Here is a 27,847-nt window from a genome sequence, read left to right on the forward strand (position 1 = left end):
ATTTTTGAATATTTTTTTTGTACATAATTCTACATTTGTAAGCTCAACTTTCATGATAAAGAGATTGCACTACAGTACTTGTATTAGGTGAATTGAAAAATACTATTTCTTTTGTTTTTTACAGTGCAAATATTTGATATAAAAATAAATATAAAGTGAGCACTGTACACTTTGTATTCTGTGTTGTAATTGAAATCAATATATTTGAAAATGTACAAAACGTCCACAAGTATTTAAATAAATGGTGTTCTTTTATTGTTTAACAGTGCAATTAATCACGATTAATTTTTTTAATCACTTGACAGTCCTACTTAGGACATAACCTATAAAGTGATGAGGGTACCTCTGCGCCACATATAATTCACTCTGTTATTCCATGTGGCAGCCAATAATCTAAGGTCACTATGTAAGATGGTAGCATGTCTACATAGAAATCCTCCTGAGTCCAGTTCAAAAAATTATAGCAATAACAAGAAAAGAGAAAAAGGTTAGTTTGATGGCATATGTATGAACGCAATTTTGAAACCAATGTTCTGTGATGCACTTCATCCATAAAGAAGAGAAGGTGGGAGAGGCTGGCATCTTTATACAGCAGAGTTACAGTACTTCGGGTACTCTGTGAACTTCCATACTTTGAAATGTTTGTATGTTTTGGAATGTTATCATTTGTCTTTTTTAATGTTTATTTATTTATGTTTTACAAGATTATATTCTTTTAAGTTACTTGTAAACATGATCCTGAATTTCTTAGTTTTCTAATAATTATCATAGATTTTAAGGCCAGAAACGATCATTATGATCATCTAGTCCAGGGTTCCCAGACTTGATTCGTGGCTTGTTCAGGGTAAGCCCCTGGCGAGCCGCGAGACGCTTTGTTTACCTGAGTGTCCGCAGGCATGGCCGCTCGCAGCTCCCAGTGGCTGCAGTTCGCCGTTCCCGGACAATGGGAGCTGCAGGAAGCGGCCGGCCGTACCTGCGGATGCTCAGGTAAATAAAGCGTCACCAGGCCCGCCAGGGGCTTACCCTGAACAAGCCATGAACCAAGTTTGGGAAACCCTGATCTAGTCTGAGCTCCAGCAAAACACAGGCCAAAGAACCTCACCCAGTAATTTCTGCATTAAGCCCAGTAATTTCTGCATCAAATTTCTGTTTGAGTATAGCATATATTTTAGAAAGATATCCAGTCTCGATTTAAAGACTGCAATTGATGGAGAATCCACCATGTCGCTAGGTAAGTTGGTTCCCAGGGTTAATTATCCTCACTGTTAAAAATTTGCTTCTTATTTCTAGTTTGGATTGGCCTTGCTTCAATTTCCAACTACTAGATCTCATTATGCTTTTTTCTGTTTGATTAAATAGCTGCCTGCTATCCGAAATCTCTTTCCCATGCAGGCATTTGCAGATACCTCTTAACCTAAATGAAATAAACTGAGATTCCATAGTTGTTCACCAAAGTTTTCCAGATCTCAAATAATTTTTGTAGCTTTTTTCTAACCCTTCCCAATTTTTCAACATCTTTTTGCAAATGTGAGCACCAGAATGGGACAGTATTCTAATGAGGCCACTACTGCTGTATATAGAGTTAATACCACCTCCCTACTCTTGCTTGATATTCCCCTGCTTATACATCCCCTGGAAGGACATATCGTGGGGAGGGTATGTTTGTTGGGGAAGGGATGGAAGAAAGATAGTCCGAGGAGGAGAAGTTATGTGCAGGAAGGAGAAGGAAGAGTATGGCAGAGTAAGGCTTTTTTACACCTGATTCTCTTTTGGTAGAAAGTCTTCTGACAGCAGCATCTTTAATTTACAGTAGGACTGAGTGGCTGAAAATTAGGGAGCTGCAATCAGCTTCATGTCAACTCCTCTTCTCCACTGCCCTTAAGATATGTATGCATACAGTGGAGTACTGAGCCTTATATGTCTAAATAAGTATAGACCAGCAGGTTGTGAGGATGAACGTTGACAGCCACTCAGAACACTCTTGTGGGTGCTGTTGGGCTAAGGGTATTACTCTGTACTAACCGAGATGGTCTCCCCCACTGAACCTGAGACACTTCCTGTATTTTGAAGGCCCTGACCAGTCTTGAGACTTTAAAGCATGGATTATACTTCTCCCAAGATGAAGTTAGTTTCTGGCCCCAGCACTCACACCAATTCTATAGCCTTCATTCCCAGAGGAAATTGGATCTCATCCTGGAGCAATCTATTGTGAGAAGGATTTCTAAGGGGGAAGGTGGGGTTGTTATGACCTCAACATTTTCAGCTGAAAACCATGATAGATTTGGAAACCCCTTGAAGAATGAGAGTAAAAAGAATAGTCTTTTCTGTCCTATTAAAAATAGGACTGCTGCTTTTTACAGAATGACTGACCCAACCTCAGTATTCTAGCTGTTAATCTGGTTACAGAATTTCAAAACTTATAAGGCCTGTGAATTACAATGTCTAAGGAACTAATCACTGAGTTCAACATATTATTAGAGGCTCTCATTGAATATCTTACAACCTCCTGACTTTCCCTCATACACCATAATTCCACAATATAAAAGTGATGAAGAGATTCTTCCCCCCTCCACCCCATTTTCCAATGTTGAACCACACTACTTCTTAATTGATTATAGGACTTTACCTGCTTAATTTGTAATTAAACAGGTTGCGAAGGCACAAGTAATTTTTTTACATTCATAACTGATGCAGCAAGCCCAGAGGTGCCAGCAAGCCTAGAGGTGCCGGGGCTCAGCCCTGGCCCAGATTGAGCACAGGACTTTACCCTGTGGTCATGAAGTTTCTTTTCCTTGCATGAAGGAAGATTTTCAAAAGCCTTTTGAAAGTCTAAAATAAATTAATCAATCATCACATCATTTGGATAACTTTTTCAAATAATTCTATCTGGTTAGATAATTTATTCCTACAGGAACCATGCTAGTTCACCAATATCACATAATACTCATTTAGTGAAGGAGATCCTAAATTTTAATTATTTTCGCCACTATTTTTCCCAGTACTGAGGAATGGGTCATCCCGGTTTATAATTCCCAGAATAATATTATATTTCATTTTTTAAATGATGGGTGTACAACTGACTATCTATCTTCCAGTCCTCTAGTACAGCATTTATTTAGGTTTTTCCATCACCTATTTTAGACTCTAGGCACTTCACATTATTAAAAATACAAAGTTCAATATAAAATTTAAAAAATACCATATACTTTGCTTAATTAATGGACCATCCCATGGTAACAGCATCAACTGGCCATCCATATCCCAACAAGCCAATACCCAAACCACTTAGACCCCACTAGACCATCAATCCACCTTTACCCCAAATGCATGTAAAATGGAGTAAACAACATATTTTTGTCAGTAGTTCATCTAATTCATTACTTCTTTCAGAATAGTCACATTAATATAATTTAAACCCATTTAAGCCTGGGTCTAAATTACACACCACTACAGGCCTTATTACTTTTTATTTAAATGATCTCAGTATAGTTTTTAACTAAACTTTGACTTTCAAGTGGGAGCTGGGCACCTAGCTGCCATCTGTGTCTTTTAAAAATCTCCCTGTAAAAATCCAATTTCTTTTGAAGTTGGTTATGTGTTTTGCCTATGAGAACAAATATAGTGTGTTCATTCTGGTTATGTTCACTCTCTCCTTTCTCCAAGCTCTCCAATCCCTTATAGTCCTCTCCACCTTACACACCATACCACATATGAAGTTGGTATGAAATAGCATAAAAGCAACTTTATTTAAGAAAAATACTGATTTTTTGTAAGTCAAATGGAGAAGACAAAGTCACAGTCTATTATTCTTTTTGAATTATTGCATAACTGTGATAAAAAATGTCTACATTCTATAATACTCACTTATAGAATCACAGGGATTTATCGACACACTGCAAGTACCAACTCCTGCATGCACAGGTAGGGCTGAATTTCCTGCTAAACCCCCCAGAACACATGCAAGAACACAACAACATGCAAGACAACAACTTAATACCACCATAAAGATACAGCACCATCTATTGGTGGCGGTGTTGTCTACACTGCTCATTACAATTTCCCCCTCTCTAACGGAATATGAATTTAAAACAGAAACTCCTATGATTCCAGGCAGTCTGCCATCCCCACAGGTTCCATGTTGATCTGCCCACTCAAGTCCTATATTAATGGAGACATCACTCATAATTTGATTTAGCTTATTAGTGAATGCAGGGTTCATGTCCTCAGGTTATATCTGTTGTGGACAGACTGTCTGTTGAGGACTGCAGTCTGTTGCGGTTCCGAGCGTACCCTGGCAATTCCGCCTTCACAACTGGTCTCCCATTATGAGACACAGAAACATGCTGAGGTACCTCCGAATCCTCCTGTGCATTCCTCTGGGATGATTCTTGAACATCCTCAGTGTTTGCCCAACCCCTCCTTTCAACGAATCCGTGCACCAGTTCTCGATGCACTATAAAGCTCTTGCTTTTTGTATCAGCAAAGATAAGTTGTTTAATTTTTAAATTGCCGTGTAAGGTCCCCTTCAAAAAGGACTACGGGATTTTTTCAAGGCTGCCTTTTCCTGTTGCATAGCTACACCTTCCCTTCTTCCTGGATGGCCACATGATTCTCCTTTTTCCTGGTATTTTAGGCCTGACATGCTCATTTCTGGCACATTTGTTCCTCCACCTTTTGAAATGCTGTCCTCAGGCCACCGATATAAGTCTTCGCTGTGTCTCTCACCCACAGGTGCCAGCTTCTTCTGGGCCCCGGGGGTGCTCAACCCCCCCGATCCACCCCCACCCGACCCCTTCCTCCAAGCCCCTAACCCATCTCTTCCTGCCCCCACTCCACCCCAAAACCCCTGCCCCGCCTCTCACCGCACCCTTGCTCCTCCCCTCCGAGCCTCCTGCACGCTGTGAAACAGCTGATCGCAGCAGGCAGGATATGCTGGGAGGGAGGGGGAGGAGTTGATCGGCGGGGCCGCCAGTGGGTGGGAGGTACTGGAGAGGATGGGGGGAGCTGGCTGCCAGTGGGTGCTAAGCGCCCACAAATTTTTTTCCGTGGGTGCTCCAGCCCTGGAGTCGGCGCCTATGCTTTCACCTGTGAAGGTGCAGGGGGTCTTATCAGTTGTTGATGCCAGAACATGAAGTCCCAAGGAAGCATGGATTTGTGGAGTCCATAAACAATCTCATAAGAGAAGTAATAGATAGTTGAGTGCTGGCTGATGTTTTATGCAAAGACAACAAAAGCTGTTGTATAAACTGGGTCTCATTGGTCTTCACTAACTAATATTCTAAGCATAGAACCAATGGTGCAGTTTACTCTCTCTACTTCCCCATTAATGGCAGAGTGGGCTACACTGGTCCTCACCTTAGTTACCTGGAGTTGCTAGCTGGCAAACCTTGTATAATAACTGAGATTCAAATTCTTTCCCCTGATCACTGCAGATGCAGCTTGGTTGGCCAAACTGCAACACTACATGTTTCATCAATGCAGCCATGACATTATCAGTCCTTTTATCCTTCAGGGACTGCTCCACCACATATTTTGGGAAAGTGTCATAGACTGCCAGCAAATACTGATTTCCAATTGGTGTTTCTGGTAATGGGCCTTTCAAGTCAATCTCTATGAATCCCCAGGGCTTACTAGGTTGGGCCATTCCCACTTCTCTCTTTGCAGGTGCTTTCCTTTCTTGACAGGTAACAGAGAGGAAAGCATCTAGTCATTAACATCTGCAGCCATGCCCAGCCAACACATTTGTTGGATACTTGGCTCAGTGTCTTTTCATACCTCAGGTGACCTTGTGCTTCATTATCATTGAAGACACTCCAATACTACTTGAAGACACTCCAAGCTTGCTGGCAAGAAAACCCTGTTACCTTCTTTGTCCCTTGTATTCACACCTGACACACTACTGCAATAATTTGTGTACAAAATATGCCTTATGAGGTGATATTTGAAAACGAATAACATACTGGTCAATAGTATCATTGTAAAATATATGTAACAATGCTGTATGTGGAATTATGGATACTCGATCATATTATACTTTAAAGTTTGTGACCTAGGCTATGTCTACACTAGCACTTTTGTCGGTCAGTGAAAAAAACATCCTCCTGACTGTCATAAGTTTCACCAACAAAAGTGGTGGTGTGGACAGCACTATGTTGGCGGGAGATTCTCTCCTGACAACATAGCTACCACAGATCGTTGGAGGTGATTTAATTATGCTGACAGGAGAGCTCTCTCCCATCGCATAGAGCGGCTACACGGGAGACCTTACAGCAGCAGTTGCAGTGGTACAGCTGTGCTGCTGTAAGGTCTGTAATACAGACATAGCCTAAAAGGTGTTTAAATCAGGTATGTCAGGGGAGTTGATTAACAGGTTTTCTCCAGAAAAAGGAAAGCTGCTGGCACCTCAAACCACATGTGGCCCAAATTAATTTTTGTCACAGATTGCAGCAGGAAGAGATAATTTGCATAGTAGCTACCATCAGTAGAGAGGAACCAGCAGACAAACCAGAAGCCTTATCTTCCACACCTCATGGCTCCTTTTCTCAGCATGAACTAATGAACTTTACCTGGGAATACCCATCAAAGAATACATTTCAAAGGTTCTCTGAACTATAATGAGACAGGGAAGCAAATCCTAAGTTAACCTTCTTTTTAAGGAGACTAAGAAACCAAGCAGTTTGATCTCTGTGATGGGTCCTGGCCAATAAAAAGATGGAAATGTTGAGTCTGAACTTTTGATGAGCTTAAACTTAACCCAGACTTGATGTCTCTGTCTGAACTTTTAACCGAAGCTCTGACCTGCGAACTACTCATGACACCCCCCCTCCCCTTAAGTAGCCATCTCCCCTTATCTCTTTTTGAATATACATTTTAACCTGTTTTATCCTGTAAAATCTTGTTTGATTATGCATGACCATTATGATCTGTTAATCACTTTGTTTACTTCTGTGTATAAATATTGATGCTCACCCCTAATAAATTTGCCACACTTACTCTGAAGCCTTTCAAGCTAAGGATAGTGTGAGCCCGTTGATCAACGAATTGGTGTCTGGTTTCTGACAGATTGTGAGCCCATACCAACTCCGCACGAACTCGGGTGCTGGAGAGGTGAGTGAGGACTTGCTTTTTTACCTAACAATTTGGGGGCTCGTCCGGGATTTCCTTCTGGTGCGGTGCCTCTGTCCAGTGGTCAGACCACTCATATACGAATTGGCAGGCGCCACGGGAGATTTCTCCCAGCCAATTCAATATTGAGGGGTCGTGTACTGGACAGCAGGGTAAACGCCAGTTGGAGGGCTCCTGTCAGACACCATGGGTCAAGGGACTAGTGTGCCTCTTGAGAGTCCGTTGGGGATTGTAAATAAGTTATGGAACGAAGGGAAACTCCCAGTACAGACAGGAATGTCTAGGAGAAAGTTGTACACACTGTGTGTAAGGAATTGGACTGGGTATACCGCGGTATTGGCCGACCCGGAGATGAGGTGGCCTTCGTATGGCTCTTTCGAACAGGCTGCCTTAAGAGGAGTAAGGAGCCAGATCGAAAAAGACCATCCGGGACAGTTATGTTACTGGTTTTGTTGGGACACAGCAGCAGAGCTGTGGAAATCTTTAAAAATTATGGCAGTCAGGTATTCTCCCGAGAGTGAACATCCTCCATGTTATTTCGATGAAAGGTGTAAACCACGGCGTGTTTTGACTCGTCAGTTGGTCCCCACTGCACCTGCCCCTATTCCTCCGCAGGGGGACTCTCTCCAGGGCGCAGAGGGGAATCTGCAGGACTCCAGATCGGAATCTCTGCAGAGGGATAAGGGGGAAATGGAAGGGCACACCTCGGGAGGAGTAATTACTAGGCAAAAGATCAAGCAGATGCAGCAGGTTGCATACCCCTCCCCTGGGGACGCCCAGAGGGTCCGGTCACATCCGCAGATACTTACACCAGGGACGAATACACCCCTGCACCACCAGCTCAGCCCGTTCCCCAGGCCTGGATCAACTATGGGCAACAGCAGCAGCTGCAGCAAACTCAGCCTCCTCAATGACGGTACCCCGGGGGCGAAGGCAAACAATGTGATGGTCTTATTTCCTTAATGTCTTTAGCCGGCTCCTTCCTCACTTTCTCCCCTCCCAGCAAAGAGCCTCCTCTAACCCTTTCAGTCCAGGGACTGCCTGTCTCCTTCCTCAATGATACTGGAGCTACTTTCTCTCTTTTAAATCATGCCCCCTCTCCCTGGCTATCCAGGTTAAAACTGCAACTGGGGTGGAGGGCAACCCACAGTCTCTGGGACTCCCTTTGCCTCTAAATGTTATTTATGCTGATAAATGTTTTTCTCACCATTTTCTTTTTTCCCCAGCTTGTCTGATCCCTTTGATGGGCCGGGATTTACTCTGTAAGCTTGAGGCTACTTTAACCTGCACTCCTGAAGGGGTAGGATTATTGATGAGTGTTAGGAGATTCGGCCCCAACTCAGGGTAATTGGGAACCCCCCCCCCCCCTCCCCTGACCTCACTGACTTGCCTTTAACCCTCTGGGGAATTTCTGACACTGATGTTGGCCTGCTCCTTTCAGCAGAGCCAGTAAGGATTCAAGTGAAGCCCTCCTTAACCCCCCCCGTCAGTCCCTCAATACCCCCTGTCGTTGGAAGCCCGGGAGGGCATCCGCCCCATTATCGAGGGATTCATTGCACAAAAGCTAGTCCGCCCTCAGCGCACTCCCTGTAACACCCCTATACTGCCTGTCAAAAAGCCTCCTAAAAAGGACGGAGACCCTATTCGTTGGCGCTTTGTACAGGATCTACGAGTTGTTAATCAGTAGGTGGTCCCTCTTCATGCAGTAGTTCCTGATCCAGCTACTATCATCAGCCAAATCCCCTGGGATGCTGAGTGGTTCACTGTTATTGACTTAAAATCAGCCTTTTTCAGCATTCCTGTGCACCCAGACTCTCAGTATCTCTTTGGTTTCACCTGGGAGGGACAAAGTTATGTCTGGCAACGACTTCCTCAAGGCTACAGAGACAGCCCCATGATTTTCAACCAATGCCTCCGCCACGACTTGGAAGGCTTCACCAGTCCGCAGGGATCCACGTTAGTCCTATACGTAGATGACATCCTATTAGGTAACCGCGAAGAAGCTGCCCTCCGCATCGATGGTAAGGCACTTTTATTATACCTACACACCAGAGGCCACAAGATAGACCCTAACAAGATTCAGTGGGTCTCACAGAAGGTCCGATATCTGGGCTTCCTGTTAACCCCAGAGGGAAGACAAATGGACCCAGTCCGCATAAAGACTATCCAAAACTGCCCTCTGCCAAACACCAAGAAACAACTTCAAGGTTTCTTAGAATTAATTGGCTTCTGTCACCCCTGGTTGCCGTCCTGCGGGGAGTTAAGCAAACCGTTCCACCGACTCACTGCTAACCTTGCTCCTGACCCTTTGCAGTGGTCCCCGGACACAATCCAAGCCTTTCAGTTACTCAAGGACAGTGTGGCCTCCTCCATGTCTCTCCGCCCCCCCCAATTACAGCAACCCTTTCACCTTTTTGTCCACGAGAGGGGCGGAATTGCTAGTGGCGTCCTTACCCAGCTGAGCGGGCCCCACCATTTCCCGCTTGCTTTTTACTCTCAGCAGATCGACCCTGTCGCTCAGGGAACCCTATCCTGCACCCGGACTCTGGCAGCAGCTGCCCTGCTGATCACAAAGGCAAAGAGCCTGACCCTGGGTCATTTTACCACGGTTTGGACCTCTCATGCCTTGTCAGCCCTTCTGCGTAGGGGCACAACCCAAGTCTTTTCGGCCCATCGTCAGCAACAGCTAGAGGCCGAACTCTTAGAAGACACTAACCTAATTTTTGAAAGGTGTGGGCCCCTTAATCCAGCTACCTTGCTTCCTGACCTGCCAGTCCTCCAGGATCAGCACGACTGTGTGGAAGTAGTTTATAGCATCTTACAGATAAGGGACAACCTGTTTGACGTGCCACTGGACAACCCTGATTGCATCCTCTTCTCGGACGGAAGCTCCTTCTATGTTGATGGCAAGCGTTTCACCGGTTATGCAGTCACCTCTGAATGGGACATTCAAGAGGCCGCCTCACTGCCAGGCAACTGGGGAGCCCAAGCCGCCGAACTCTATGCCCTGGCCCGAGCTTGCCAGTTGGCCGCTGGTAAGACCGTTACCATTTTTACTGATAGCAAGTATGCTTTTGGAGTTGTGCATTGTCACATCCACCTCTGGAAGTTTCGAGGTTTCCAGACAGCTGCCGGTAAACCCATTCAGCACCTCCCCCTCATCCACAAGCTTTTGGACGCCCTCCAAGAACCCTCGGTCCTGGCTGTAGTTCACTGCCGGGCCCATACTAAAGATGATAGCCCCGTCACCCGTGGGAATGCCCTGGCTGACGCCTCCGCCAAGACGGCTGCCGTCTTACCCTTAGCCATGCCCATGTTGGCTATTGCAGCCTCCTCCTTTACTCCACCGTACCCCGTACCAGTACCCGCTGCTGAACTACAGTCGTGGGAGAGCCTCGGAGCCACTCTGGTCAAAGGGACCTGGCTTATGCCGGATGGCCGAGCCTGCCTCCCTCGCTCCACATACCCCGTGGCAGTTCGCTGGCACCATGATAAGGGGGGTCACTACGGCACGCACGCCCTTGTGGACACCATCGCTCGCTTTTGGTATGCTCCAGGCATTCAACCCTACTGCCTGTCAATAGTGAAAGCATGCAGCACATGTCAGCGTAATGGACCTGCTCCGCCTCTTAAAAAAATTAAGGGTGGAAGACCTCCGCCTGCTGCTCCATTTCAACATCTTCAAATTGACTTTGCAGATATGCCAAAGGCTTTTGGAAAAAAGCACCTCCTTGTTTTGGTTTGCCCTCTGACTTACTGGGTCGAAGCTTTTCCTACTGCTAATTGTACTGCTGCCACAGTGGCGAAGATTCTCCTTAGAGACATTGTACCCCGTTTTGGCATCCCTCTCGTGCTTGACTCAGACCGCGGACCTCACTTTACTGGTCATGTCCTTGGCTGTTTAGAACAAGGACTGGGCATTTCACACTCCTTTCATACACCCTACCACCCTCAGTCTAGCGGGAAAGTTGAGCGTATGAATAGGGAGCTTAAGTTTACATTGGCTAAATACTGTCAGGAAACAGGGTTAAAGTGGCCTCAGGTACTTCCCTTGGTCCTGTTTCACCTTCGTACTCGCCCAACCCGTGTATTGGGATTATCCCCCTTTGAACTACTCTATGGACACCCCCCTTTCAAAGGCGGGGCGCTACCACGTGCTGATGTTTCACTATTGGGAGGGGATCATATGACCGCGTGCCAGTTTCTCTCCCTACAGGCTCGCCTCCGTACCCTTTGGAAAGCCTCGCAGTTTTCCCAGACCGTGCCGCTGGAAGAACAGATCCACCCGTTCCAACCAGGGGACTTCGTCTGGGCCAAAAAGTTCGTTCGTGGCGACACCCTCCAGCCGAGGTTTACTGGACCCCACCAGGTTCTTTTAACAACCCAGACTGCAGTGTTCCTGGAAGGACGCAAATCCTGGATCCACCACTCCCACGTCAAGCCAGCCGTAGTGGACCACAGTGACGGACCAGCAGCTCTTGCCACCTCTGAGGACACTGCCTCCGACCAATGGACCAGCTTACCTCTTTCAGACATCAGACTTAAATTGACTCGGCAAAAATGAGAGGACCTTTTATTCTGACAACTGTATGTTTTTTATTATGCCTTTTTAGTTTATTTTCTACTTATGAAGATAATGCTTTTATTAGATATTCCCATGAGGTTAAAACTCGTATTTTAGGAAATAGAAGTAATTGCTGGGTATGTACTCAATTTCCAGTAAATGCAGAACAGGGACTACTAGAATCTTTAACCAATGAAACTGCGACCCTATTTGAGAATCAGGCCGGGAAAATGTCCCAGCTGCGCCAGTTAGCTTTGCAAAACCACATGGCTTTAGACATAATGTTAGCAGCCCAGGGAGGAACTTGTGCCCTCATAAATGAAGAATGCTGTGTTTTTGTAAATGACACCTACTCTGACACTTTTCAATGTACCAAACATCTAAGGGAAATGGCTAAGAACTACTCCTCTGGCCAGCCACCTTATAATTGGTGGGGAGCCTTATGAAATTGGCTGCCTGGATTTGGGTGGGTTAAAAAAACTCTTGGTGGGTATTGTTGGGGCCATAGTAATCCTTATAATACTGTGTTGCTGTATTCAGTGTGTCCCCTCCCTCATAGACTCATGTGGGTCAGTTTATTCTTTTCCTACTTCAGCCAAGGGCCTTACTCTCTTCGAGTTGGCCCAGGCTGAAATTGCCAAGCGGCCCTTGGCTCCTTAAAATGGGGTGTAGCTTTTGGTAAATAGTTATCCCAAAGCTACAAATGGAGGAATGTTGAGTCTGAACTTTTGATGAGCTTAAACTTAACCCAGACTTGATGTCTCTGTCTGAACTTTTAACCGAAGCTCTGACCTGCGAACTACTCATGACACCCCCCCTCCCCTTAAGTAGCCATCTCCCCTTATCTCTTTTTGAATATACATTTTAACCTGTTTTATCCTGTAAAATCTTGTTTGATTATGCATGACCATTATGATCTGTTAATCACTTTGTTTACTTCTGTGTATAAATATTGATGCTCACCCCTAATAAATTTGCCACACTTACTCTGAAGCCTTTCAAGCTAAGGATAGTGTGAGCCCGTTGATCAACGAATTGGTGTCTGGTTTCTGACAGATTGTGAGCCCATACCAACTCCGCACGAACTCGGGTGCTGGAGAGGTGAGTGAGGACTTGCTTTTTTACCTAACAGAAAGACGATTGTGGCTGAGAGAAAAACTATCTTGAACAAAAACTATATTTTACTAGATTACCGTATGTACTCGATCATAAGCCGATTTGTTTATAAGCCGACCCCCCTAAGATGGATAATTAAAAATGGAAAATGTTTATGACCCATTCATAAGCCGACCCTATAATTCGGGGGTCAGCAAACTTTGGCTCCCAGGCCACCAGGATAAGCCGCTGGCGGGCCGAGATGTTTGTTTACCTTGAGCGTCCGCAGGCATGGACCTAAACCTAAGTAAACAAAAAGAACAGGAGTACTTGTGGCACCTTAGAGACTAACAAATTTATTAGAGCATAAGCTTTCGTGGACTACAGCCCACTTCTTCGGATGCTATAGCTATAGCATCCGAAGAAGTGGGCTGTAGTCCACGAAAGCTTATGCTCTAATAAATTTGTTAGTCTCTAAGGTGCCACAAGTACTCCTGTTCTTTTTGCGGATACAGACTAACACGGCTGCTACTCTGAAACCTAAGTAAACAAAGTGTCCCGGCGCGCCAGCTGCTAACCCTGACAAGCCGGGACAGTAACTGGTGGGGAAATTTTTTTTTGGGGGGGGGAAGCTGGGGGTCAGGGGAGTTACCCCGTGACCACCCCCCACATGACCGCACCCCTAGCCTGGGACCCCCACACTCTCCCCATCCCATCCCCTCCCACCTTATCTAGGGAGGGCCAGGGAGGATGTCTCTGGTCTGGCTGGAGCTGCTCCGGCAGGCTGGGCGGTGCGGCCGCAGCATGTTCCAGCGGGCTGGGCCAGGCCAGGCGGCGTGGCCGCAGCCTGCTCTGGGGGGCAGGGCCGAGTGGCACGGCTACAGCCTGCCAGCCCTGGAGTGCAGCTGCTTTGGAGGCTGTGGGGAGAGCAGCATGGCCAGAAGCGGACAGACTCTGGCCCCGCCTCTTCCCTTTTGGCTCTGCTGGCTGTGCCGCCTCTCCTTGCTCCCTCTGTTGGGGGGAGGGGCTGTATCTCCCTCTCTATACCCATTCATAAGCCGACCCCCTTCTCTGGTGCTTCCCTTTTTTACTAAAAAAATTCAGCTTATGAACGAGTATATACGGTAAGTTTTAGATCTTTAGATGCCTGTTTTCACTTTTATCTACTTGTAAGGATCTCTATTTTAATGTCTTTTACCCGGTATAACTTAATCCATGCTCTTTTGTTAATAAACTTGTTTTGCTTTCATTATAAATCATGAGTTCTAGATAAGTTCAGTACAGTGTGTGCTTCTATTAAGCTGACGGGTTAGACTGTTACACTGTCTCTGTAGAGGCAGCAAGCCTAATTCTTTTTCTGTGAGGGTCCAATGAGAGAGACAGGACCCTGCATGAAGATGATTTTGGGGCAAATTCAAGGCTGGAAGGCTACTAATGTCAGCCTGTGAGGAGGATCCAAGTTGGATGTAGCCATGGTGAGGCTTGTGGGCCACTGGCAGGCTGTTGGGGGTCAGAGCTCTGAACTAATGCTGCATAGCCACAAGATACCTAGGGTTACAAGGCAGATGTTGACTGAATCCTTTACTGGCCTGGGTGAACCACAAAACATCACCTTGGCATAGTTGGCTGGATTTACACACAGTTTGTTGGTTAACTGAGGTTCACACTTGCAGCACTGATAAACTGGCTTTATGTGATTCACAAATCAGAAGGTTGAGAACAGGTTAAAGAGAAGTTACAGTTTCATTATTTTTTGTTTGTTTCAAGTAAGGAAATAGAAAAAGAATAAAATATAAACATTAGTGTCAGTGAAGCAACCACAAAGTTCGAGTTGGCTAGGGTGGAGAATGACAGAATAAAAGAGGAGCATAATCACCAAAAATAGTTAGATAAGGAGAAAGGCAAAGAGAATAAACACCAAAAATGGGAAGCTGCCTAGAGAGCTAAAGAACAAGAATTAGCACACTGGTGGGCCCTAGAAGCTGAGAGGTGAAGGATACCCAAGAGGAGAAGAAAGCAGCTGCACACCAATCATCCCTGGAACTGGAAGCGAAGGATACCCAAGAAAATGAGAAGGAAAGGCTGTATGCCCAGAGCATAATGGACAGGGAGGAGCAGATCCCACAGTCCTTAGGTATGCCCTCCATCCAAGGAATGCTCAGCTGGGACAAGCTGTGTCCTACATACAAAGAAACAGATGGCACTGAAGAATACTTTACCACTTTTGAGAGGTTATATGAGGGATAGAAAGTTTCAGAGGACAAGAAAATCCTAACTCTGATTGGTAAGCTCTTGGGTAAAGCATTTAATGTATTTAATGAAATGCCAATTGATCAGGCTTTGAAATATGAGTTTTAAAAGGCTGTATTGCAAAGGTTTCAAATTACTCCTGAAGTGTATAGACTGAAATTTAGAGCCCTCAAAATGCATGACTAGATGAGTCATAGAACATATCAGTATAAATTGTCTGATTTGATAAAAAAATGAGTCAAGGGGAAGGAGGCAGAGAGTTATGAATAGTTGTTTGATCTCTTTGCACAGAAGCAGCTCCTGAGCATATATTCTGAAGATGTCAGACATGCTATTTGGGATAAATCCATGGACTGTCCAAAAAGCAGTAGATCACGACTGATTCCTACATACAAGTCAGTGACCAATAAGCAAGCCACAGAGGGAACGGTAGAGGCCCAGTTTTAAGAGGGGCCCCAATTTTGTCACTGGGGAGAAGCAGGGCAGTTTGGAGCTTAGGCACTCTTCACCCCAGAATAGATCCTGCCTCGGAATCTCACTCGCAGACCCCCAATACAGGAGAGCAGTCCATGGTGTTTCATGTGTGATTCCACTGAACACCTGAGGAATAATTGCCCTAAACTGAAAGAAGCTAAGCCCATACTCCATCCAGCCCAGGTTGATGCAGTACCCCAAGAGGTATCTACAGGTTTCCTGATTAAATTTGTGAGGTCTAATCCACAGGAGGTGGACATGGTATTTGTTAAAGCTGCCAAGGTGAATGACAAAGAATGTATTGGGTGGAGAGACACTGATGCACAGATTTCTTTGGTCAGGGAAAGCATAGTCAGACATGCTCCCTTGGGAGAATGCAGAACTCCTAGCATTGGGATGATACAAATTCACTTTACCTTTGGCTAAAGTACCCGTGGAGGGGGAAGCTCTGGAGCGAACACTGAAAGTTGGGCTGCTGGACAGTATTCCAACAGCACTTCTTGTCTATATCTAAATCGGTTAATACAGTAACTTGCAGTAAAAAGGAATATTGTTTTGTGATCTCAGAAGAAAACTGTACAGACAACAAAACAGGGGGGAAGGGACAGCCCCAGCCCCAGCCCAGCAGGAGAAATCAATGTGCTTTCAGGTGAGGGAGGGGCCAAGGTAAGCTCCTGCATAGCACAGGCGAGTAGCTAGCATACAGAGTTAAAGGGGGAGGAGTTATTCCCTGTAACTTGGAGAGGCTGTTCAGGTTGTCTATAGCTGGGGCTTTGAAGATGAGAAAGCATCTGTGGTTACATCCTTAAGGGGACCCCAGTGAGGGGAAACAGGGAAAGATTTTTCTGAAGAGGAAGGGGGATTGTACAGGGAAGCATCCATGGGGAAAGATAAAAGCCCTGAGAAACCTTACAAGAACTGGTTGTGCCTGTCCAGCACCATGGGGAGTTCATGTTGCTAGCACATGATTATGCTTTTGCTGGTCATTTCAGGGCATGAAGAACCTATGATAGGTTAAAGAATAATTTTTTATTGGCCAGGGACACAGAATGATGTGGGAGACTATTGTGGGTCTTGTGAATTATGTCAAACGAGAGAGACCTGCAGAACCCAAGAAGTCTCTGTACGTTCCTTGCCTTTGATACATGAGGCATTTTATAGGATAGCATTTTGTGGGTCTTATGCCATGTCCTACCCAAAGGCAGAAAAAAACATATCTTGCTGATAGTGGATTTTGCCACTAGATACTCCAAAGCAGTTGCTCTAACTAAAATAGAGGCTGATTCTGTGGTGAAAGCCCTTTTCACTATTTTTAACTGAGTGGGTTTCCCTAAAGAGATTTTATCAGATTGTAAGTCAAATTTCATGTCCCAGCTATTCAAGTTGTGTGGAGTGAAACAACTAAAGGACTCCCCATATCACCCAGAAACAAATGGTGTGGTGGAGAGGTTCAATGGGACACTGAAATCAATGTTGGGAATGTATGTGAACAAAAGAGCCAGTGATTGGGATGAAATGTTACCCTATATGTTATTTGCTTATAGGGAGATTCCCTGAGAATCCATGGGGTTTGCCCCATTTGACTTTCTATACAGCAGGAAAGTGAGAGGACCTTAAGTCTCATCGGGGACTCCAGGAAAGAGGACACTGAGGCAGAGGGGGAACCAGTAACTGAATATGTATAGGTTTTAGGGTAGCAGCTTGTTAGTCTCTAAGGTGCCACAAGTACTCCTGTTCTTTTTGAATATGTATAGAGGTTCAGGAAGGAGTTAAAAGACATGATGGGGACATGTCAGGGAAGCCAATCCAAACAAAAGACATGGTATGATAAACATACTTGTAAACATTCTTTTGAAGTAGGCGACTTGGAACTGGTGCTTATCTCTGTGAAAAAATACAAAATGCAGAACTCATGGGAGGGACCTTTTGAAGTGGTAGAAGAGGTGACTGAATGTACATATCATGTTAAAAGACCGCAGAGTAAAGCTATCCCACAGCCCGTGCATGTGAATAGGCTTAAAGGTCATCACAGTAGGGAAGCCATAGTAAACATGATTTGTTGTGTTGAAGGGGAAACTACCAAGTCACACCTCATTGCTTTGATGGCTGAATGCCAAAATGACTCATCACTTGACGGTATTGAAAATACGCAGTGAGTTAACCCTAATTGAAAAGGGAGTACTGTCTGTGCTACAAACACACAAGTGTTTTCCACCAAGCCAGGAAGGAGTTACGCCATGACCCATAAGATCATCAATGAGGACTCACTGTTGGCACTCAGCCAGGCATCCCGTACCACTGGCAAGGTACAAGAGCAAATTCACCCTAAGGGCTAGTCTACACTGGCAACGTTAAAGCACTGACAACAGTTTTTTCATACCCCTGAGCAAGAAAGTTGCAGTGCTGTAAAGTGCCAGTGTAGACAAGCCCTCAGAAATTCAAAACATGATGCACCTGGGAGTGATTAAAGAATCTGAGAGTTCCTGGGCGCTTCCAGTTGTCTTGGTCCCCAAGAAAGTTAACTTTGTAAGATTTTGTGTTGATTGTAGGATACTCAGTGCTGTCACTGGTCCAGATACTTATTGTATTCCCAGAATTGATGATATACTGGATATTTTGCCAAAGTTAGATATCTTAGCATGTTTGACCTTGTGAAAGGTTATTGGCAGATCACTTTATATGAAGATGCACAGAATCTGCTTTTATTACTGATATGGGGCTGTATGAATTCAAAATGTAACCATCTGAGTTAATGAATGTAGTAGCCACTTTTCAGAGGCTGGTCAACTAAGTGTTATATGGATTACAAAACTTCACAAGAGTATGTTGACGATGTTGTAATCTTTAGCAACTCTTGGTCTGATCACAAGAAATACTTGGGGATTGTACTGTTAAAGCTCAAAGAGACAGGCCTAACTGTAAAAGCCTCTAAGTGTAAGATAGAAATAGCAAAGATTCCTCCTTTGGGTCTGCCCTGGCCTGGCTGAGAGCATCCACAACTACATGTTACTTTCCATGTTTATTGTGAACTGTGAATGTATATTCAGGCACTTTGTGAATCCATTTCCACAGGCAACTTTCTGGGTTGCTGCTTTGCAAGGAGCCACTGCAGGGCACCGTGGTCTGTGTACACTGTGAATTCTGTACCCAGTAAATATGGAAAACAGGACTTGAGGGCCTCCACAATAGCTACACACCAAGTTCTGTAGCCAAAGACTTGGGTTCCCTTGGTGGGATGATTTAGCTGGGGGTTGGTCCTGCTTTTAGCAGGGGGTTGGACTAGATGACCTCCTCAGGTCCATTCCAACCCTGTGTGACAGACCCAGACCAGTGGGTCTGGTAGAGGGCAAATATACTGGTCACTGGATGAGTAGTTTTTTGTTCCCTGAGTGACCAGAGCAGAGGCTGCACTAGAGTAATCAGGAACCTGCTAGAACCAGTTAAGGCAGGCAGGCTAATTAGGACACCTGGAGCCAATTAAGAAGAAGCTGCTAGAATCAATTAAGGCAGGCTAATCAGGGCACCTGGGTTTTAAAAAGGAGCTCACTTCAGTTTGTGGTGTGAGTGTGAGGAGCTGGGAGCAAGAGGGGCAAGGAGCTGAGAGTGTGTGCTGCTGGAGGACTGAGGAGCACAAGTGTTATCAGACACCAGGAGGAAGGTCCTGTGGTGAGAATAAGGAAGGTGTTTGCAGGAGGCCATGGGGAAGTAACCCAGGGAGTTGTAGCTGTCATGCAGCTGTTACAGGAGGCACTATAGACAGTTGCAGTCCACAGGGCCCTGGGCTGGAGTAGAGGGCAGGCCTGGGTTCCCCCCAAACCTCCCAATTGACCTGGACTGTGGGTTCTTCCAGAGGGGAAGGTCTCTGGGCAGTTCCCCAACCCACATGGTGAATCTCTGAGGCAAGAAAATCTGCCAATAAGCGCAGGACCCACCAAGTTAGAGGAGGAACTTTGTCACACCTGATATTCTATGATTCATTTACTTTGCAACCTCCAAAAAACACTCATCTGCACCAATTGAGATCATTAATTTGTTCAAGTGCAAATCGGACAGCAATCTGTGGGGCATCACAGGTTAACATGAATGGATAGGATGGATCCAGGAATTTAAACACAGCATGGTTTAGAAGTCCTTCTTTCAGTGACTCAAACACTTTTGGTATTGCTCTGTCCAGACAAAATCACTCTTAGTTACCTGCATAGGCCTAAAAACCACTGTACCTCCTCCAAGTTTGCAGGAACTTTCCAGTCCTTTCTAACATTCAGAGTCTGGGGTTGGGGTTCCAACTATATGTTGGACTATATGTCCTAGGAAGGTGATGGAGTTCTTTGCAAACTGACATTTGTTTCCTGCAAGTTTAAAACCTGATTTCTTTAAAAGCTTCAGAATCCTCCCCAGTCCTACCTGATGTTCCTCCCACATTTTGAAGAAAGAAATGAAATCATCTACATATGTGAAGATGTCTTCAGTTCTCAAAACTTGGGTTAGATCATTTTCTACCCTCTGAAATGTCCCTGGTGCATCCCTAAGTCTGAAAGGCATTCTGAAGAACTGAAACACCCCACAAGGTTTCAGAAAGTCAGTTTTATCCCAGTTTCAGATTCCACTTTAATCTGATGAGATCGAGATACACTAGTTTTGATTTGGTAATCGTTTGCTCCTGACATTTTATCCAGGGTGTCTGCTGTGTGCAGAAGTGGGTAACTATTCTGAACTGTCAGTGAATTAAATCTCCTGTGGTCAATGCATATCTTCAAATTTCCATTGGGCTTATGTGTACAGGTTGATCCTCACGGGTATTATTGCATGATGACCTGGCTTCACCACAACTTTATTCTGAACCACCAGAGGGAGCAATTCCTCTCTGTCATCCTGCAGGCATGGTAGAGATACCTGTAAGGCCCCAAGAATTGCGCTCTAGTGTCCACACTTCCCCCTACTCCTTTCCAGCAGGAGTGTCTGAATATTGTCCTGGGACAAGTGTGTTTTACTAACATCCCACAGTTTTCATAATTTTCTCAGATGAAATCCACTCCCAATACAACAGCACTCAATATATTGGTCAAAACAACAAAAGTCTATTTAGTATGCAGACACCCCAAGTTCAGTGGGAGCGGTATTTCTTCTGTTATCTGCAGTGGATGATGATTAATAGTCACCAGTTTAACTCCTGCAATTTACATTTTCTTCCTTTTAGCAATGGATGGTCACTGTTGCCATCACTTCTGCTGCTGAATCTGCCCCATCCAATACTGCTTGCAGGGATGATCCTGCTACCAGCAGCCTTCATTCACAAGTGCCTGCTACTCCTTCTTGGCATTATCTAGTAACTTGTCCATAAACTTTGACATTGTGTCCCAATTTGAAAAAGTTTAGCAAGTGAAAAGAGCTTGACAGTTTGCAGTTCTGAAATGCAAACCTGAGGATGAATAAACCTTTCCCCAAATAAATCTAGTGTCCTTGCATCTCTATTTTTAGAAGTAGATGTAGACTGGCCTTGTCTTTCCTTCTTATTTAATCATCACTACTAACGTTCCTGGGGTTGAGTGTGAATAAAAATACTTATGACCCTGGGAAGGAACTTGGTATCTCTTCTCCATTCTTTTGGCAGTGGGTGGCAGAGAGGAAGGAGTTTGCCAAAGGATTCTGAGTCGCTCTAAAATGGCTTCATTAATGGGTTAAAATGACTCTAGCAGGTCCTGCAGTATATAAAATATCCACTAACTTATGTGGATTAAATTAAACCAGTTCCATCTGTCTACTTGGGGAGCTCGGGACCTTTTCATAAACTCTTGTTATGTCTTTTAATCATCAGAAACCAGGAAGGATGATTCAGAAACTGGAGAATATGAAGAAGTGTTTATTCAGTGGTGGCAGGATAGTATCCACATGTTTTAATGGCTGCAGAACCTCCCTCCCAGACAGGCCACATATTGGAGGTGTAAGTTCTGCTGCTTGCTTGGTACCTGGATTGGTACCAGGATCAGTACCAGGTAGAATCTGGTGCCTTGATGGAGACTTAGCAGTAGGGAGGGTCTAGGAGATGAGGACCTGGAGTCTGGAGGGATACCCTATGGAGTCCAAAAAAACAATTGCTGGATATGGAACAAAGACTGAACCCCAAGACATTCTGTCACTGGACCTGCGCCTGAGAGATTGAGCTCACGGCACTGGCAATCTACACAAGGATGAATGAAGGGAAACCTCAGACCTTCTGTAATGGGATCTCAGCGTGTAAGATCCCACTTCCGACTCCAACAAGGAGAAGTATAGTCTGAGGGCCAAGGCCCTGTAGTACTGGGTGGTGGTGTAGGAGGCTGGGACCTGGATCGATGAGAAGTAGGTGGTACAGGGAAGCATCTGCAGCTTTCCTGATGATGGTACTGTTCATCTGTCCAGCTGAACAGCAGAGCTTTTGGCTACTGTTACTGAAAACCAGTGGTGCTGTGTTGGTACCAAGGATGATATAGGTACTGAAGCTTGCATCACAGGAAGGCTGGAACCTCGATGTCTTGCAGCAAAGGTGAGTCTGGAACTGAGAGGCAAAGGAGGTCCCTGACCACCACACATGCCTCAGACATTGTCAATACCAAGAAGGTGGAATGCACTGAAGTGTGCACAAAGATGAAGTTGATGTCATAGAAGGTCCCAGCAATGGAGTTGAACTTGACAATACTGAAGTTAGTGCCAGAGTCAAGGACTCCACATTGCTAGTTGAAGTGTGCTGTACCCAGGACTGCCTAGCTAGTGCAGTGCTCTAACCTTAGTCTCCACCTTTCTTTCATGAGACTCTTGCCCTCCTGGATGAAGAGGACTCCTTCTGGCTAGAAGAGTACAAAGCACCTGATTTCTTCTGCCATTTGTGTGGTAGGGGAGAAAGAAAATGGTGTCTTCTCTCTGGCTCCCTCTGATGAGGGGATAGGGCCAAGTTTGGCGGTGCGCTCCTTGACAGGGTAGAGTCTGAGTCCCTGTGTACTGAGTGGCTGGGTTCCAATTGGAGTGCAGAGCAGCTTCTATATGGAGCCCTACTTTCCTAAACTTCTTCATTCTGGTCTTAAACCCCCTGCAGATAAAGCACCGATGCCTAAGGCATCCTTCTCCCAAACACGTTAAACAATGAGAGTGAGGATTGTTGACTGGAATAGACTTGTTACAGCCAGAACAGCTCTTACACCCTCGAGACTTAGGCATGTCTCGGTACCAAGCTTGAAAAGCTCCAAACAAAACAAACCTAGCAAAAATTTGTCAAAAATAATAGTTACATTAAACTAACCTAACTATATACAACAATAACTTTTAGGGAAAAAATCTCTTTTAAGAGAAAGGGAAAGGAGTGTGACAAGCACACACATTCCGATTACTGATCACAGGTGGTGAGAAAGAACTGAGAGGGATTGGGGCAACTTCATCCTTTATACCTTCGGCTGACAGCATGAGTTTGCAGAAGGCACATGAATGCCCTGATGGGCATTACTACAGGAAAAAAATCTCCGGCTTTGATGCACTGGGTGTGCACACACCTGAAGTGGAATGGCCTTGTGCAACACATCTCAAAGAAGAATGAAGGATATATAATTCCCATAGAACTTGGATTGATAACAATCACAGAAAATTATGTATTACATATAAATTGTGCCTATTTTACTTTAGCTATACTAATCTTCTTTCAAATATTTAGTATATTAAATGGCTTCTAGTAAGGCTTCTAGTGTGAAAAAAATCATGTCTTACCTGCTATTTTTTTTTCTATACTATAATATGTCTGGCAACCTCCACTACTGTATTATATTACTTCCACTGAGAAAAATATGAAGGCAGCTCATAGCTGTCATCATGGAAACAGATTCCCCCATTTCCCATGGTTGCAGACAATACTTTCCATAGCATAACTGAGTTACTGAAAACAACCAAGGCCAAACTCAACAGTCATCAAATTAAAGTCTTATTCATTTATTGATATTCCCCTCATTTCTGTATCCTCTCTCTCTCTAAATACATTTCATAAGAAGAGTGAGACAGACAAATCTAGTAGAAAATCAATTAGAATGTAAGCCGATTTTTTTTTTCTCTCTCTTCTAAACTGGTATGTCTGGTAATCCTCCACAACTGAGAAATAACCAGCAGTGATACATTCCCTAAAGAATGAGGGCAGAGAAGTAAGATAATGGAATAGGAGAAAAAGAATAATTAAAATGATCCATCTCCTGGTCCCTGCTGAAGAGAAGGATTAAATTATTGCTCTAGTACAGCATACAACACTATTAATTTGAATGACCTAATTGCCAAGACTGTGATATGAAGTTTTCAGTTTTTGGAGAAGATGTGAAGACTGGCCTACTTAGATACCCTGCAGTTTCCTTCCAGTATAGGTGAATCTTTTTCAGCTGAGAATCTGCCATGGACATGGAAGAGTGGGCTTGCAGATTCTGGAGAGAAATCAGACTTCTGGACTTGTAAACCTCCATTATGCTCTGTTTATCCATCCGGTGAGAGTGGCTGCAGCTGCTTTTTTTTCATGACCATGTGTATTCTAGGTAATAAATAGGAAGAAGGATGTTCTTTGATGATTTGGGAAGAATGATAGAACGATGTCCTAAGGCCTGTGAAGTCTTGTTGGCAGTTTGGAATGATTCTTGTTTAAATATTTGATAAAAATGCAGCTTTATTAGATTGAAAAATAGAGGGACATTGTGTTTACCATCAAGTATTTCACCCATTAATGCCTGGAACACATTATTCTATTAATATTCCAGGTGAAAATTCCCTCAATCCTATTAGGTCCAATTCTTTTTATAGCCATGAAAAAACTCATTATATGAGGCTGGATAATACAAGCTGGTATATAAATTTAGGGCTAATATCTCCAACTTTAAGAATTGAGGCCAAAATCCAAGCTGTGCTAGTGGAATTCTAGAATATCTGTTGTTCTTGCTCTAATCAGATCCATAAGGACTCTACATCACAGTAAATGAGAGGAGACATCCTGTTCAGAAAGCATGTAAACTGGATAGTGAACACACTGTCTCTCTGAAACTGGCAGCACTGCCTGACAACTCTGGAGCAGTGGCTCGTGGCTGACTTGGTCCACAGCCACAGCTTAGATGGATAGTGAGGGGTTGAGATGGAGTCTATATGACCAGAATGTTGGGGGCATTGGGAGAAAGCAGCAACACCAGTAGTTTAGAACATTTGGTGCAGGAGTATGTAGTGCAAAGCAAGTAGTGAGTGAGGTAGCAAGATCAGGCTGGTACAGAGGGCACCTGTTAGGATGGGAGTGGTGGTTGCAGCATCAGCAGCAAGTGGAGTCAAGGATCCAGCAGGGGAAAGTGAGCAGTGGAGCCCCTGAGAGGTGCTGCTGGAGTACGAGTCCCGCCCCACTTCAACATGCTGGATGATTTAACTGGAGGTGAGAGTGGTGGTCATTCCAGTTGAATATTAGCTACTAATGGAGAATTGACTAGTGGGGCCAGTGCAGGCAGGGCCCTCAGAGTTGCCAAAGCAAAGTCAGTAAGGGAAGTTGCAGGCATAGGCGCCGACTCCATGGGTGCTCTGGGGCTGAAGCATCCATGGAAAGAAATGGTGGGTGCTGAGCACATACCAGCAGCTCCCCCCTCCCTCCCATTGCCTCCCTCCCACCATGGATCAGCTGTTTCAGCAATGTGCAAGAGGTGCTTGGGGGAGGCAGAGGAGCAAGGGTGGGGTGCGCTCGAGGAAGGAATGGGGCTGGAAGAGATGGGGCGGGAAGAGACAGGACGGGGTAGGGCCTTGGGGGAAGGGGCTGGGTGGGGCCTGGGGCAGAGCGGGGGCATCCAGCACCCCCTGGCACAGTAGAAAGTGGGCGCCTCTGGTTGCAGGGGTTTGGGACTCTCTTGCCATGAGGCAGAAGGCAAAGTGGTCAAGACATCAGTTGTGCTTGAACTATGTGTATGTATGAGATTTCCTTCCCCTGTTGATAATCTGTTAGGCAGTTCTGATAATGCCTCTTTCTCTTCATCCCTTTTGGTTTGGGAAATTTTGGTGTGTTTAGGGTATGTGGGCTCTGGGCTGCTCCTTTGGAGGCAGAAGCCAATGTAATGCCAGGAGAGTGGTGAAGAGTCCACACAGTCACAGAAGGAGGAATCACTCAGGAAGCAGTTGCTGTAGCGGAGAGCAGGTAGTATATACGTGCTTGTGTGAATCTTGTGTGACTCTAATTAAAGGACATGGACAAAGAGGGTCCAAGCAGATCCAGTTTCAGCTGAGATTATTCTAATATGACGACAAGCTAAAAGATGTAGTCATACAGCCTCTGTTGGACTCATCCTTTTCCACCTTTGGTCCAACCAAAATTATAGACTTCATAACCCCTTATATCCATGGCGAGGGAGGTCCTGCAGAGGCCCAGACATTATCTCCCATTAAAATCTTGACTGTGTCCTGTATACCAGCTCCCACTCTATTATTTTTGGCAGAGGTAGTTAAGGGAGTTATAGAGTTCACTTTACTTGACAGACCCTCTGCTTCACCAATTTTATCATTAGGTACTTGTCCTGCCTATACCTTGAGGTCTCTGGTTCATTATTCGATTCATAACTTTAAGCAAGGACCAGCTAAGGGGGAGGAGGGGATAGCTCAGTGGTTTGAGCATTGGCCTGCTAAACCCAGAGTTGTGAGTTCAATCCCTGATGTTTCCATTTAGGGAACTGGGGGTAAAAATCTGTCTGGGGATTGGTCCTTCTTTAAGCAGGGGGTTAGACTAGATGATCTCCTGAGGTCCCTTCCAACCCTGATATTCTATAATGCCTCCTGTGAATCACAGACCGGATAATCCTCTCATTATAAAGTGTCTAACAGACACTTAGATCTTCCTTTCATACATACCCTGAGAATGTTCATTCCCCATGATCCCTACATGGAAAAAATACTGCTTCTTCACCAGGAATTTAGCAGAGCCTGTTCTCCACTGTGAGCACTGTCTGTCTATAGGCAAGTTAAGAGATATGCTGTTTAAAGGCATTTCAGAAATAAAAGAATCTTTATTTGATTTCAAGGTTATGCTGGGAATGCAGTGATTATGGCAGGTTTGGCAAGAGTCCAACAATTCTAAGGGCTGGTCCACACTCACCCCCCAGTTCGAACTAAGATATGCAACTTCAGCTACGTGAATAACGTAGCTGAAGTCAAAGTACCTTAGTTCGAAATACAAGGTACTTACCGCAGGTCCACATGCGGCAGGCAGGCTCCCCCGTCGACTGCGCGTACTCCTCTCGCAGAGCAGGAGTACCAGCATCAACGGCGAGCACTTCCAGGATCAATTTATCACGTCTAGACAAGACACGATAAATCGATCCCAGAAGATCGATTGCTTACCGCCGAACCCGGAGGTAAGTATAGACGTACCCTAAGAGAAGTATTTCCCCAAAGTGCTCTCATTAGTATCTGCTAACCCAAACAGGATATTTGGAACCCCCTCTGTTCCAGAACATCTAGATGACACTGGTGTTGGATCTATGTCCATCAATACTGAGCCTGGTACATCTGCAAATGTGATGGCAACTCTATTCCTTCTGTATCTCTGAAGTTAGTAAGCAGCAGCATGAGTCTCCACACATTGCTTCATCCTCTCAACCTGGTTTAATTTAAAGTTCCCATGATCTAAAACTAAGAAATTCTAAGCACTTCTGGTTTGTGGCCCTGGTTTTTAAAAATGTCTCTAGGGTGAAGGCTGAGTCAAGGTCTGTTTGCAACACCATCTGTGTGTGTTACTGGAACAAGCAGTGTTTTATTCTCTACCCAGAAACCAGATTTTAAAGGTAACAAGGTTCTCTAATTTCAGTTCTCAAGAAAGAGGAGAGTGTAAAGACTTGTGGGCAGTGAAGAAAATCCAGATTTTGAGAGCTCTTCTTAGCTAGAGAGGCTATCTGATAGAAAAGGTCAAAAGGATGCAGTCTAGAAATCATTTTTGTTCCTTTTAACAACAAAATAAATGTTCAGGTCACCCAAGCAAAACCTGTTGGGCTATATCCCATTTTTTGCCAAACGACCTGGCCTCAGACCCTATTGTTCAGGATCTATAAACCATCCAGAAGGTTGAAGATCACAATCCTGGGAGAATTAGGTCTAATCACAAAGCTAATGGTGCAGTTTTTCATGGCAATTCTTCCACTGAAGCCCTAGAAAGGGAGGTAGATTGACTAGATAGGCCTGATAGTAAAATCTCTATCAAAAGTATGTCATGTAATACTGCTAGCCTTAAAAGTAAATCCTAGGATTTAGATGTTAGGAATAATGTATTTGTTTGATTTAATTTTCCTCCAAGAAACCTGACTTTCAAAGGATGAGTCCTTATATCTACAGAAC

General features: G+C 44.8%; 1 protein-coding gene across 7 annotated transcripts in view; it reads right to left on the reverse strand.

Annotated features, from left to right (window-relative positions):
• Positions 1–27,847, reverse strand: part of STXBP5L (syntaxin binding protein 5L) — a 410,492-nt gene that overhangs the window by 143,386 nt on the left and 239,259 nt on the right. The window lies entirely within an intron of this gene.

Source organism: Malaclemys terrapin, chromosome 1 (assembly GCF_027887155.1).
Source record: "Malaclemys terrapin pileata isolate rMalTer1 chromosome 1, rMalTer1.hap1, whole genome shotgun sequence".
NCBI classification, from domain to species: domain Eukaryota; kingdom Metazoa; phylum Chordata; order Testudines; family Emydidae; genus Malaclemys; species Malaclemys terrapin.